We start from the raw sequence: 15,354 nt of genomic DNA, 5'->3' as shown, positions 1-15,354 counted from the left end.
TGCGTAGGTTTTTCGGTCTTCTGAGCAATTGGTACTGAGCCATTTTTGATATGCTTCTTTTTTCCCTCGTCTTTTCTTTTAAAGAATCTGTAAACCAGGGTGGTGAGTGTTATTTGAGGATTTTTCCCCTAACGCTTCGAATGCAGCTTCATGTAAGCACTTTTTTAGCCGATCATATTTTTCATCTGCTGTTCTTGTATTAAACTGTGTATTGGTTATCTTTTGGCTCAGCCTTAATTTAAAAAGAAAGGAGATTGAATTATCTTTCAGTGCATCGATGTTGTATTTGTACTGAGGCGGGTGTTCTTCTGTAATCTCTTCCTGGGTTTCTTCAATTTTGTTGTTCAAGATATATGGAAAGTATAGATCTGCTCTGAGTAAAAAGTGGTCAGCTCCACATTCTGCACCTCTATAGACTCGTACATCTTTCGTCACAATTGATGATTTCTGCTTCATGATGACGTAATCTGTAATCGATTTCAATTGTCGGGTTGGCTGCGTCCATGTGTATTTATGGATGGATCTGTGTTGAAAAAATCCATTCGTTTGATAAATATTGATAAATATTTACTTACCTAAAATTTTAGTTAAACTTTAAAGAAAAAAGAAAAACCCTCATTTTCCGAGGAAAATTTTAGTTAAAGCAAATCGGGAAAAACATGTCACTATGCAGAGTTTATTTACAGTGAACTTTTATTTGGATGTTTTTGGTCTAAAAATCTTCGGAGTTATAAAGCAATAATTGAAAAAACCCTATTTGTGGGCGCCATTTCGTTTAGAAAAAAAAATAGCACATTATCTGCGGATTTTGCATACCTATATTATTAAAATATATTAGAATTATAAGATTGGATTCAAGTAATAAAATTACTGGTAAATACAGTTTCTCAAAAATGGCCTATTCTCCGATAATCTACCCAGACTAATACTTAGTAAAGAAACTGCACTTTGCTGGCACGAGCCATTTAGCTTTCACGCAACGCACAGTTGTGATCGTTTCAAAGAATCGGTCATTCAAGTAAATCAAACCACAAAATCAGTTTAGTTTTTTCAGTTCGGTTAATCAAACAAAATCGTTTTCGTACGGATATCGCTACAATGTCCAATGTTAAATAACGGATTAAGTGTGTACTAGTTTTTAAATAATTTCGTATTACAAATGGTAAGTTATTTTGGATTTTAGAAATTCTGACTTTCTATAAATTTTTAAATACTAGTATAATAGTCCAATCAGGATGTCATTTAACCTTTCATGGTAAGCTAAAGATAAGATGGTAAAATCTCCACTCGGCTGGATTCGTATCTGGGAATGGACACTAAAAGTCCATGTTTCAAAATCCCCGTAGCCAAATTTTTAGCTCCCTATGTAGTACAATGGTAGGACCTAGTTACCAGGATTCTGAGCGATCCTTCGATAGTGAATAAAAATTGGTTTATGTTTATTAATTTTTGTTTAAATAAAAAAAAAACGATTTTAACGGAAAATTCTTAAATTCTCTTGGTTTTTACAATGTAGAGATTTAAAACGTTTACGGATTGTAGCTAGATAATGATGTGATCTATACATAATTTCACTTTTTACATTAATTGTTTACGTTATGCTTCCTAAATAAACAATAAAGTTTCAAAATTTGAACGCTTATATATTTGTTTATATGTAAATCGTGTTAAATTTCAATACGATACGAAACAAAACTTCAACCAAAACTCAAATTCAAAAAATTCGTGTTTTTATCGTAGTCTTAGAAAAACCACCGGTAGAGACGTTTTGTGCTACAATTAACATTAGAATTCGTTTTATCCTATTAATTAATTAAACGCTTTTCTTTAGTTCAATCGTTTGGGTCAAATTTTTGGACGTTAATTTGACTGCCTTTTCTTCACTGTAAATGACTAAAAATTTGAAGACATGCATTCACGGGAACAATACACGAATAGTCAATCAAAAAAATTTTTGTTTATTAATTGTTTAAATAAATAAAAGATTATAATTGAAACTTTTACAGATTGTAGCTAATTATATGAAGTATACATAATTTCACTTTTTACGTTAATTGTTTACGTTATGCTTCATAAATAAACAATAACGTTTCAAATTTTTTGCCGATTCCGACTACTTTTCATGTTTGTACATCATATGTTTTATACATATTTTAATAAACATGACGGTATATTTTAATGTTTGAAAAGTGTAAGACTAAAAAGTAAAAAATAAAAAAACATGAAAAAATAGTTATTTATGAAACAGTTCGTGAAGTATGCTTTTTGCGAACGCACGCGATTCTTAGAGCACGAGCGACAACGGGGCGAGTGCTATAAATCGCGTAAATTCGCAAAAAGTACTTCACGCACAGTTGTATACAATATTTTATCTACGATTAGCAACTAAAAAAAGCTGTAACTCTTCGCCACTGGAATTCATTTCTATTCTACAATTTTTAGAACTTTGACATTTAAAAATTCTAACTGCTTTCAAATCACAAAACTGTCAACACTTTTGTTGTAATTCATTGCTCATATTGTCATCACCATGACAACGCGAAAGTTAGGGATTGTCACCATGACACGCGAAAGTTAAAACAGTGCGAAAAAGTAAATCCCATTTAAAATACATTGTTACTTCACGCACACTTTTAGTCCTTCACGCATTGCTATCTATAACGACAGTTTTCACAAACTAAAAACTTATGCATAATATGACATAAAGTAGATAAATATTTTTAAGAAACGCTTTTCTTTAGTTAGGAGTGATTAAAATTAAACAGACATGTTGTAAAAAAAATCAACTGAAAAGCAAAAAATAAAAAGAAAATTAAAAAATCTAGCACGTTCGTTAAAGAAAAGCGTGGTGCGAAAACCGTTTAATCGATGAAGACGCGCCACGCTTTTCTTTGACGAATGTGTTAGAAATTTTCAATTTTTTTTATTTTTTTTAGTTGATTTTTTTATAATATGTCTGTTTAATTTTAGTCACTCGCAACTAATAAAAAGCGTTTCTTAAAAATATTTTTTTCATTTTTTTTAATGTTTAATTTATTTACTCTATCTGGAGTACGTAGGAAACCTTCTCGTTGGTACTTCTACCATGCTGAGCAGATGGGATGTGAATTATAAATTGTAAAATTCCCTCATATTCCTATGGTCTTGGTATTCGTATGGCTTGTATTTTTTAGAAGCCGCAGAGGTTATTACCAGAGAAGGTTCCCATTGTTTTCAATTTGATGGGATGTAGAATAATATTTTAATATTGTTTTATGTGTTCTTCTTCTTCTTCTTTAGCCTTCAGTAATCCAACTTTGGACATAGGCCTCCCCCAATTCAATCCAGTGTTGTCTATTTTGCGCCACCTGTTTCCAGTTGTGTCCTCCAAATTTCTTTATGTCATCGGCCCATCTCATTTGTGGCCTTCCTCTACTTCTTTTTCCTAACCACGGTCTCTATTGTTGTATTTCGTGATTCCATCTTTTATCCTTCAGTCGGGTATTGTGCCTGCGAAGCTCCATTTTAATTTGGCAACATGTTCTCCTGTGTCTTTTACTTTGGTTTTGCTTCTCATCCATGTATTTGTTTTTTTGTCTATGAGCCTCACCCCGAGCATTGATCTTTTCATCGTTCTCTGTGCCTTTACTATTTTATCCATATTGGTCTTGGTGAGTGTCCACGTCTGTGAACCATACGTAAGTATAGGGAGGATACACTGATCGTAAACTCTGGTTCTCAAATATTGTTCTATTTTAGTGTTTTTCAAGATCCAACTCAGTTTTCCAAATCCTGCCCAGACTAACCTTATTCTTCTGGTAATTTCGGCAGTTTGATTTTCTTTGTTAACTTTCATTATCTGTCCCAGGTAGATGTATTCGCTTACTGTTTCTAAATCTGTGTCATTCAACGTTATTTTTGTAATGTTCGGTGTATTCGTCATTATTTTTGTTTTTTCCAAGTTCATCTTAAGACCTACTTTTTCCGAAGCTTGAAATAGTTGCGTCGTCATGGTCTGTAATTCTTCGAAACTTGTAGCGAATACTGCAATGTCGTCAGCATATCTCAAATGACTTAGTTTTCTTCCATTAATATTTATTCCTTTATCTACCCAGTTAATATCTTTGAACACGTCTTCAAGTCCCAGTGTGAACAGCTTTGGTGAAATAACGTCTCCCTGGCGAACTCCTCTGTTGATTGGTATAGCTTTGGTTTTCTCATCTATTTGTACTCTCATTGTAGCTTTCTTATAAATATTATGTATGAGCATTCTGTATCGAGAATCTATCCTGCAGTTATTCATAGCTCGCTCTATTGCCCAAAGTTCTATGGAGTCGAATGCCTTTTCATAATCAACGAAGCCAATGTATAAGTTCAAGTGAATCCATTGGCTTTCTCTATTAGCGTTCTGACTGTAAGAAGATGATCCGCTGTACTGTAACCCTTTCGGAATCCTGCCTGCTCCACTGGTTGATAGCTATCAAGCTTCGACGATAACCTATTAGTTATTACTCTCGTAAAAAGTTTGTACATTTGGGACAGCAGGGAAATTGGCCTTTAATTAAGACGAAGTAGTTTTCAATCCTAATAGTAAATTATTAATATTGAAAATATTAAAAATATTACTAAAAGATTTTTAAATTGAAAACTTATTGGTACACTTTCTTGGTGACACCTCCAAGATTTCTACAATTTGCAAGTCAAATGGATGCTGCAGTAAAGACGAGAGGGAAAGAATTATACACTATGCAATTCACATCCCCCGTCTGCAGCTGGTAAAGTTCCAACGGAAAATGCACCTAGTTACTCTACGGAGTAATACGACTCTAAAATAAAAATGTATACCATTTTTATTCAGTTGCAATGCGAAGGCAAAACAATCTTACTTTTCAATTAGAATACGGAGTGCAGTCCAGTCCCTTGAATCGCGATTTTCGGCCCTTATTGGAGCCTTCATCGGAAGGAACGTAGGCACTGTTCTCCATATTTTAACTGATTCGCATCGAGAGGTTGTCCCACCCATTGCAACTGAAGTAATGATAGTAGGTGGCTAGCGCCATCTGGCATTGAAAGACGAAGTAGTTTTCAATCCTAATAGTAAATTATTAATATTGAAAATATTAAAAATATTACTAAAAGATTTTTAAATTAAAAACTTATTGGTACACTTTCCTGGTGACACCTCCAAGACTTCTACAATTTGCAAGTCAAATGGATGCTGCAGTGAAGACGAGAGGGAAGGAATTCTACACTATGCAATTCACATCCCCCGTCTGCAGCTGGTCCATTTGACTTGCAAATTGTAGAAGTCTTGGAGGTGTCACCAGGAAAGTGTACCAATAAGTTTTCAATTTAAAAATCTTTTTGTAATATTTTTAATATTTTTAATATCAACAATTTACTATTAGGATTGAAAACTACTTCGTCTTTCAATGCCAGATGGCGCTAGCCACCTACTATCATCACTTCAGTTGCAATGGGTGGGAAAACCTCTCGATGCGAATCAGTTAAAATATGGAGAACAGTGCCTGCGTTCCTTCCGATGAAGGCTCCAATAAGGGCCGAAAATCGCGATTCAAGGGACTGGACTGTACTTCGTATTCTAATTGAAAAGTAAGATTGTTTTGCCTTCGCATTGCAACTGAATAAAAATGGTATACATTTTTATTTTATAGTCGTATTACTCCGTAGAGTAACTAGGTGCATATTTACGTTGGAACTTTACCAGCTGCTGACGGGGGATGTGAATTGCATAGTGTAGAATTCCTTCCCTCTCGTCTTCACTGCAGCATCCATTTGACTTGCAAATTGTAGAAGTATTGGAGGTGTCACCAGGAAAGAGTACCAATAAGTTTTCAATTTAAAAATCTTTTTGTAATATTTTTAATATTTTCAATATTAATAATTTACTATTAGGATTGAAAACTACTTCGTCTTTCAATGCCAGATGGCGCTAGCCACCTACTATCATCACTTCAGTTGCAATGGGTGGAAAAGCTCTCGATGCGAATCAGTTAAAATATGGAGAACAGTGCCTACGTTCCTTCCGATGAAGGCTCCAATAAGGGCCGAAAATTGCAATTCAAGGGATTGGACTGCACTCCGTATTCTAATTGAAAAGCAAGATTGTTTTGCCTTCGCATTGCAACTGAATAAAAATGGTATACATTTTTATTTTATGACCTTTAATTCTTCAGATCTCCCCTGTCTCCTTTTTTGAAGAGAATTATTGTCAAACTTTCTTTCCAATTATCTGGGACATCCCTTTTGTGAAGGCATTCGTTGAAAAGATTTTTCAATTCTTCGAGAATAATTTTACTCCCCTCCTTCATTTCGGCAAGTATTCCATCTGGGCCCGGAGCCTTATTGTTCTTTAGTTGTGCCATAGCTTGGTCTATTACGAAGGATTCTATATTAGGGAGTACTTCTGAGTTGACGTTTATTATCTTTTTCTTAAGATTTTCCTTTGCAGTGTTATCTGGGTCTTTGTTTGAGGAATGTAAATTACGATAAAATGTTTGTGTAAATTTTAGGATTTTGTTCTTTTCTCTTGTTTCTTTTCCATCTTTATCTTTTATGTTTTATGTGTTATTAGATTGAAAACATAGTCTTTTTCTTAGCAGATATCGCTACGGCATCCCAGCCACTTCGTTCGTTGCAATCCGAGACTGCACGCGTCAGAGTATCCTTGTTCAGTCAGAGAGAAGGGCAATTTTACTCCCCTCCTTCATTTCGGCAAGTATTCCATCTGGGCCCGGAGCCTTATTGTTCTTTAGTTGTGCCATAGCTTGGTCTATTTCGAAGGATTCTATATTAGGGAGTACTTCTGAGTTGACGTTTATTATCTTTTTCTTAAGATTTTCCTTTGCAGTGTTATCTGGGTCTTTGTTTGAGGAATGTAAATCACGATAAAATGTTTGTGTAAATTTTAGGATTTTGTTCTTTTCTCTTGTTTCTTTTCCATCTTTATCTTTTATGTTTTATGTGTTATTAGATAAAAATATAGTCTTTTTCTTAGCAGATATCGCTACGGCATCCCAGCCACTTCGTTCGTTGCAATCCGAGACTGCACGCGTCAGAGTATCCTTGTTCAGTCAGAGAGAAGGGCATATGTGCCTACTGAAACGTCAGAGGCGTGTTGCTGGCAGTCAATGGGTGGAATGCATAAAACGTAGTACCTGCTAATGCTTCAAGTACGTACTACATTTTTGAAGAATTTGCTACACTTACAAAACATTTGCTTTCCTCCGTAGCATCTGCTACTATTTACCAGATACATAGGAGGATGTACTACGCTTTTGAAGTATTTGCTAGTTAAGTAGAATTTGCTTCAATTTAGGTGAAGTTGGTGGATGAACGACTTCGGCGTAGGTGTTTTTTGTTAAAAAATGGCAGCATTTATGAATGTTCGTCGTAGAAAAATCTACATATCAGGAGAAAGATAAAATGACGATATCTATCGTAATATATTTAGGTAATTATCAACTTACAAAAAACAAACTTACAAAAAAAGTACCCGAATAACTCACAAGTTTGTTTCTTTTTTATTTATTTATTTATTTTAAAATTTATAATGTAAGTAATATTGCAGTTACGTGTTCCCTTAATCTCATTATATATTTATCTTGTTCTTCCTAGATATGTAATTATGTATATGTATGTGTATGCGGGTAGGTGGGTATAGGTGTGTATGTTTATATAATATATGTAAAATATAAGTATGTCTATATATGTATAAGTTTGTATTCTAGAACTTACTTGCATTTTTATACTTTTTTAATGCTATTTATATCTAAGTTATTTATGTACATGTAGAGAACTAAATTTTTTGTTATGAAACTGTAAAGTTTTTATAAACAATAAAATTCTATTTATCTATCTATAATATATCTAGGTAATTATCATGAGTCGTGCAGTTTTATTCATACAGTGCGCTGGAATAAGTGTTACCACCATATTAACTCAATTATTTTTAGTATATAAGCAAAACGCCCAAAGAGGTCAATTTTTAAAATAATCATAGTATATTATAGCATCAATGTTTCGAACTTTACGCAATTCCTCTTCAGGTGACAGTTACAACTTTGATTTTTTAAATGGGAAAATACATCATATGACACACAATTTAAAAGCTTCTGAAATACTGATTACAAAAATGTTTAATACTTCGGCAAAATTTCGGTCAAATGATTTTTAAATGCGTTCATTTTTTTAAATCCTGAGAAAACTAATAAAAGTTTTTGAAAATTTTAAACGCAGAATAAAAGATTACATTATTACCGAGGGCCGAAAGTCCCTAAAAACTTCTATATTGTTTATTTAAATAAGTTACAGGGGTGAAAAGGAAGAGAAAATTGAATAAGATTTTTAATTTCAAATATATCATTCAAAAGAAAATTTCTATATGGTTGACTAACTGCTCACCAGCTTCAACAAACTTTATCAATGCATTCGCAGCTCGTTCCTGAGCTTCTGCCGAAGACTGTTGAGCTCGAGCACAAGAAATTTGAGCTTCGGCTGCTTCAATTTGTTTTCGTAAGCAGGTCTTCTGTAGTTCAATTAGCGACTCCTCCTTCGCACTAGGATATTTGGGAGCTCTCCCTGTTAGTTTTTGGCAACCAGAATTGGAGCTAAAGAGAACGTTTTCATCATTATTTTTTGTGATGAAACCCCAATCTCCTCTGTTACACCAGCCTGGCAAGCACCAAGCACCTGGTACCCTGTGCAAGACTGGATTTTCTCCTATGTTCCATAACTCATAGAATTTTCTTTGCCAGTCAGTTAGTACTATTTTTTTGTTACCAGTTTTTTGAATCTAGGTTTGTTTTATTATTTTATTAACGGCAGCAGTTAATTTATTCAATGAAGCTTCTTTTTCATTTTTAATTTTTGGGATCATTCTTTTATCAAATAAAATTTGATAGTTTTCAAGAAGATTAACAAACAATACTTGTTCATTTTTATCCTCGCCTAACCCTTTTGTTGCTTCGGAATCTGAACCACTCATTTTTACTCACTACTCACTTATTCTAATAATAATTAGGTACGTAAAATGTGAATTCACAAAACACAAAAGCACATGAAAAACTATTTCTAATACGATTGGTGTGATGCACACAAGGGCACTACGGCTGGCGCTACGTTTAGTAGTAGATCCTTCAGGTCCGTAGCAGGTACTTCGGTTGTGTAGTACGGTATTCTCTACACAGTACTTACTTTTATGTAAAAGAGAATGCTACATATTAGACACTATTTGTTGAAGCAATAGCATCTACTACGTTTTATGCATTCCACCCAATAGGTTAAACTCCGTTAAACTATAATATAATGCACCTACGTTTTCGGTTTGCAACGAAATTGAAATTGTTTATACATTTTTAATGTTTAATTTATTTACTCTATTAATTTGGAGTACGTAGGAAACATTCTCGTTGGAGCTTTTACCATGCTGATCGGATGGGATGTGAATTTTAAATTGTAAAATTCACTGATCTTTCTCTAGTCTTGGCATCCGTATGGCTTGTACTTTTAATAAGCCTCGGAGGTTGTTACCAGAGAAGGTCCCATTGTTTTCAATCTGATAGGATGTAGAATAGTATTTTAATATTGTATTATTAGATTGGAAACTTAGTCTTTAGTCATTCACATAATTATTTATACAGGATGTCCAAAAAAATATTTTAATTAAATTATTTGACAAAAAAAAAGAAGAATAATATGTAATTTTATTTAATTCAAAATACATTTTACTGTTGCCCGAAATCAGAAAAAAAAATGTTTATTTCACAAATAAACATTGCTTTTCGATTAAATTCAATATTCAAAATATTCAAGCCAGCTCCCGCCAGCCACCTGCTTTTTGGAAGATTGAACATTTAATTTAAACGAAAAGCAATGTTTATTTGCAAAATAATAGTATATTGTACAACAAGTGAGAAAAAAGACATATTTCTCACGAGCGCAGCAGTTTGTTGGCACGAACCGAGGCACGAGGAGAGTGCCGAAAATCAAGCGAGGGAGAATTACGTGCTATTTAGTGCCAGAAATCAGAAAAAAATGTTTTTCTATGGATGCTATACAACACGAACAATTTTTCATGTAGTGAGAAAAGTCGGCCATTGCAGTGAGATATATTTTTTCTCACGGGTTCTCCTACGGTTTTCCATATTATATGATCGCCGTTTCCACGGTAACATAAACAATACAAACACAATTAATGTTGTCAAATAAAATGTATTGAAGCAAAAATTACCAGGAATTACCTTTCAAAACTGTTCGAAAATAACTGTTAATTAGAATTTTAAATAAATAACGTAAGTATATAAATTTTTAGACTATTAAATACCTACATGTACCTATACAGGGTGTCCAGAAACTCTACCGACAAACGAAGACAGGAGATTCCTCACATAAATTTAAGACATTTTAACCCAATTCTTCTAGTCCGAAAATGCTTCCTAAGGGAGCTAGAGCTCTTTGAAGATGGCGTCATGTAATTAGTTTTTTCTTAAATACCTCCAGAACGCTTCTATTTAGAAAAACGAAAGTTGGTATGCGTTTTTACTTTCCAGAAATGAATCGATTCCATCTATTTCGAATTTCTAGTACCGGTCATAGGCGTCCGTTTTGGGTAAGGCAATGGTTATTTTATCGCCTAACTTTTTTGTATTTAATTTTTAAGCATTTTTTACTTTGAATTATTAAATTGTGAGGTATTCCAGTACTAAAAGGTACTCTTACTTTAAGTCGATAGGATACACCGTTTTCTAGAAAAATCGATTTGAAGATTTTTCGTTCTTTGAATTTCAAAAAAAAAGATTAAAAAAAAACTATTTAGAAAGATGAAAACTGGTACATTTATTTATTATCCAGAGATTAATCGATTTCATTAATGGCGAATTTCTAGAAAGGGTCATAGGCGTCGGTTTTGGGTAGGTCAATAGTTATTTTATAGCATAACTTTATTGTCTTTAATTTTTAAGTATTTTTGACACTAGATTATTCAATTATGAGATATTCGACTACTAAAAGTTACTCTTGCTTTAAAATGGTAAAATACATAGTTTTTTTTTAAATTTTTTTCATTTTTTTTTTCAAATTCCCAAAACTAAAAACTTTCAAATCGATTTTTCTAGAAAACGGTGTGTCCTACCGACTTAAAGTAAAAGTACCTTTTAGTACTAGAATACCTCACAATTTAATAATCCAGTAACAAAAATGCTTAAAAGTTGAAGACAAAAAAGTTATGCGATAAAATAACCGTTACCCTACCCAAAACGGACGCCTATGACCGGTACTAGAAATTCGCAATGGATGGAATCGATTCATTTCTGGAAAGTAAATATGTATACAAATTTTCGTTTTTCTAGATAGAAGCGTTCTGGAGGTATTTAAGAAAAACTAATTACAAGACGCCATCTTCAAAGAGCTCTAGCTCCCTTATGAAGCATTTTCGGACTAGGTGAATTGGGTTAAATTGTCTTAAAATTATCTGAGGAATCTCCTGTCTTCGTTTGTCGGTAGAGTTTCTGGACACCCTGTATATATTTTATTTAAATTTATGCATATAACATAGTGAAGTTTAAACTCTTGACAAAACCGCATCCATAGAAAAAGTACAGTGTACAACACATGAGAAAATGACATACTAGGGCAGTCCGATAAGTACTTAGCCTCTCCACCCGATGGCGCCACTATCGCAAATGAAGTGTACTGTCATTTAATGCGTTCTCGTAGACGGCTAATGTCAAAATTTCAGCCAAATTGACCGCCTAGACTGCCTAGTATGTCATTTTCTCATGTGTTGTACACTGTACTTTTTCTATGGATGCGGTTTTGTCAAGAGTTCAAACTTCATTATAGTATAATATGCATAAATTGAAATAAAATATATACACATGTAGGTATTTAATATTCTAAAAATTTATATACTTACATTATTTATTTAAAATTCTAATTAACACTTAACAGTTTTGAAAGGAAGTTCCTGGTAAGTTTTGCTTCAACGCATTTTATTTGACAACATTCATTGTGTTTGTATTGTGCATGTTACCATGGAAACGGCGATCATATAATATGGAAAACCGTAGGAGAACCCGTGAGCAAAAATATATCTCACTGCAATGGCTGACTTTTCTCACTACATGAGAAATTGTTTGTTTTGAATTTACGTAAGTAGTGAGGGAAGTTGCACATTGTATAGCATCCATAGAAAAACATTTTTTTCTGATTTCTGGCAGCAATAAAATGTTTTTTGAATTAAATAAATTACATACATTCTTTTTTTTGTCAAATAATTTAATTTCAATTTTTTTTGACACTATGAATTAAATAAGCTTTCAAATGAGCTAGCACACGACCCCCATTCTCATTTAAAAAATTCATAGATTACGTCAGCACGCCCAGATGGATGACGTCACTAGTATGATATATAATATATGTGAAAATATCATAATTTAAAAATAAAAGTCGACCTGTTTCGGGATTTTTCCTTAGAGTAGCCAGCTTACGAAATATCGAATTTATTCCTTTCATTTGCACAATATCCGATCAAAGAAAAATCTGACCCCCAAAAAAAATAAAGGAAGGATGAAAATTTGGGAATAGGTAGTTGAAATTGCCTATTATTATATAAGAAAAAGATTACAATTTTTACAAAAATTGAGCGGAATACCTCCTCTCGAAGCTGGAAAATATACATTCAAAATAAGAACGGAATTGGATAAAATGACTAATTCTAACCAACTTCTGATTTATAGAGTTTTTTCACTAAGTCAATACTTTTCGAGTTATTTTCGAGTGAATATGTTCATTTGTAACAAAAAAAAAACATGTTTTTGGACGGTTTTTCGGAGATAACTCAAAAAGTAAGTATTTTATCGAAAAAATATTCTTATCAAAATTATAGCTTATAATAAATTTTAAAAAATGGTTATGCATGAGATCTGTAGACCCAGTAGAAGAAGATTTGTAGCAAATGAAAAGTAGGTTTTTCTTCGTCAAATTCCAATTCGAATATTTCAATGTGAAATAACTAAAAAACGGAGCACTTTTCGGGGAAAATTCGTGTCAGCTTTTTTAAAGTGTTTAAAAAAATTTTATTTCTGTTTTTTAAAAAAACTTCTAACATTAAAAGTAAGTGAGTTACGCTCAAAATATTTTTGTTCCCTTTTATTTTTTGTTAAAAAATTCGCGAAAATCACCCCTTAATTAGCATCACAAATAAATTTTACCATTACCACCTGACAAGTTACTTTGCTCATGTATTATTTATATGATCTGTAAGTTTAATCGGTTCAAAGGGATTATTTTTGAAAAAGCTGTAATTACAATGGCTTGAACGAGTAAATAATCACGAGTTTAGGCAAATTTTGAACAGCCATAGCATAACCAATTTTTGTCAAACAAGAAAATAAAAAATCAAAAATATTCAGAAAAGCAAAATGTACATTTTATTTCTCTTTGAAATTCTCGGTATTACTAATAATTTTTAAGTTAATTCCATAAAAATTTCCATTTTTTCAAAATTAAAAACAGGTTTTATTTTAAACCCAATTTTTTTCAAAAATGAGCCCTTTGAACCAATGAAACTTATAGATAATATAAAGAATACATAAGTAAAGTAACTTGTGAAGCAGTAACGATTAATTTTATTTGGGTAGCTAATTGGAGGGCGATTTTCGCGACATTTTAACACAAAATAAAAAGTAACAACAATATTTTGAGCGCCACTCACTTACTTTTAATGTTAGAAGTTTTCTAAATAACAAAAATAAACCTTTTTTTAAACACTTTAAAAAAGTTGTAATGAGTTTTCCCCGTAAAGTGCTCCGCTTTTGGGATATTTCAAATTGAAATAGTCGATTTGGAATTTGACGAAAAAGAACCTACTTTCATTAGCTACAACTCTGCTTCTACTGGGTCTACAGACCTCAAGCATAAACCATTTTTTTCAATTTTTTATAAGCTATATTTTTGCTAAGAATATTTTTTTTTGCTAAAATAATTACTTTTTGAGTTATCTGCGAAAGACCGTCCAAAAAGATGTTTTGTTAAAAATGAACGTATTCACTCGCAAATAACTCGAACATATTAAATTAATGAAAAAACTCTATAGAGCAAAAGCTACTTTTGAACGTATATTTTTTCACACCCGAGAAAATATTTTTCATCCCGTATTTCCCAATTTTTGTAAAATGTAGAGGATGTAGAATTGAATACTTTTTCTTATATAATAATATACAATTTCAACTACCTATTCCCAAATTTTCATCTTTCCTTTATTTTGTTGGAGGTTTTCGTAAAATTTTGTGTTCCCTGACCGGGTTATTATTGTATAATTTCTAAATATAATTCTGAAATAACATTAGTGAATGAAAATGTGACCTACTGAAAAATAATAAATCACACAATCAATATGGTGTGTATTTGTAACTAATAAAGTTGTTTAAAAGGGTAATAAATAAAGTGAATTACGAGCCACACCTCAAATAATTGCCTGCTCAATTTATTCAGTATATTTTATTTTATATTATATTTACTTCTGTTTTCCTTACACTATTCTGTAACTTGTAAAAGACAAGCACAATATTTACTCGAAAAAAAAAAATAAATAAATGCGATACTGCAATAAAATTTGATGTGCATGAATGAATAAAATAATACATAGGAATAAATGGTAAATGTAGGAAAAACTCTTTAATTTCGCTCTTGGTAACAAACTTGTTTTAATATTTGATGTAAACTAACAACAATAGTATATTGTACAACGAGTGAGAAAAAAGACATATTTCTCACTAGCGCAGAAGTTTGTTGCCGCAAATCGCAAAATGCCCACAAGCGAGGGAGAAATATGCCATTTTCTCATTTGTTGTACACTGTACTTTTTCTATGGATGCGGTTTTGTGAAGAGTTCAAACTTTAAAATTAAATAATTTAGGTGCTTTTAGGTATATTATATGGCATTATATGCAGAAATTAAAATAAAATACATATACTGCATTTAGATATTTAATATTCTTAAAATTTATATACGTTATTTATTTAAAATTCTAATTAACAGTTATTTTTGAACACTTTTGAAAGATAATTCCTGGTGAGTTTTGCCTCAACACATTTTGGTTGACAACATTAATAATTGTGATTGTATTGTGCATGTTACCACGGAAACGGCGATCATATACGGAAAACCGTAGGAGAACCCGTGACAAGAAATATTTCTCACTGCATGAGGATTTGTTTGTTTTGAATGTATGTAATTAGTGATAAAGTTGCACAATGTGTAACATCCATAAAAAAACGAAAAACATGTTTTATTCGTGATGAAATCTTACTAGACGGAATTTTATTTTGTCTAACAATGAAACACTGAAAACT

At 32.2% G+C, this 15,354-nt stretch overlaps 1 protein-coding gene across 1 annotated transcript in view; it reads left to right on the top strand.

Annotated features, from left to right (window-relative positions):
- The first annotated feature begins 982 nt into the window (after positions 1 to 982).
- Positions 983 to 15,354, top strand: part of LOC114329508 (protein yellow) — a 371,690-nt gene continuing 357,318 nt past the window's right edge. Inside the window, exon 1 of the mRNA XM_028278642.2 lies at positions 983 to 1,162. The gene's annotated coding sequence lies outside the window, so the exon portion shown is untranslated. The remainder of the gene's footprint in view (positions 1,163 to 15,354) is intronic.

Source organism: Diabrotica virgifera, chromosome 7, assembly GCF_917563875.1.
Source record: "Diabrotica virgifera virgifera chromosome 7, PGI_DIABVI_V3a".
NCBI classification, from domain to species: domain Eukaryota; kingdom Metazoa; phylum Arthropoda; class Insecta; order Coleoptera; family Chrysomelidae; genus Diabrotica; species Diabrotica virgifera.
This window is presented reverse-complemented; position numbering and strand designations above follow the sequence as displayed.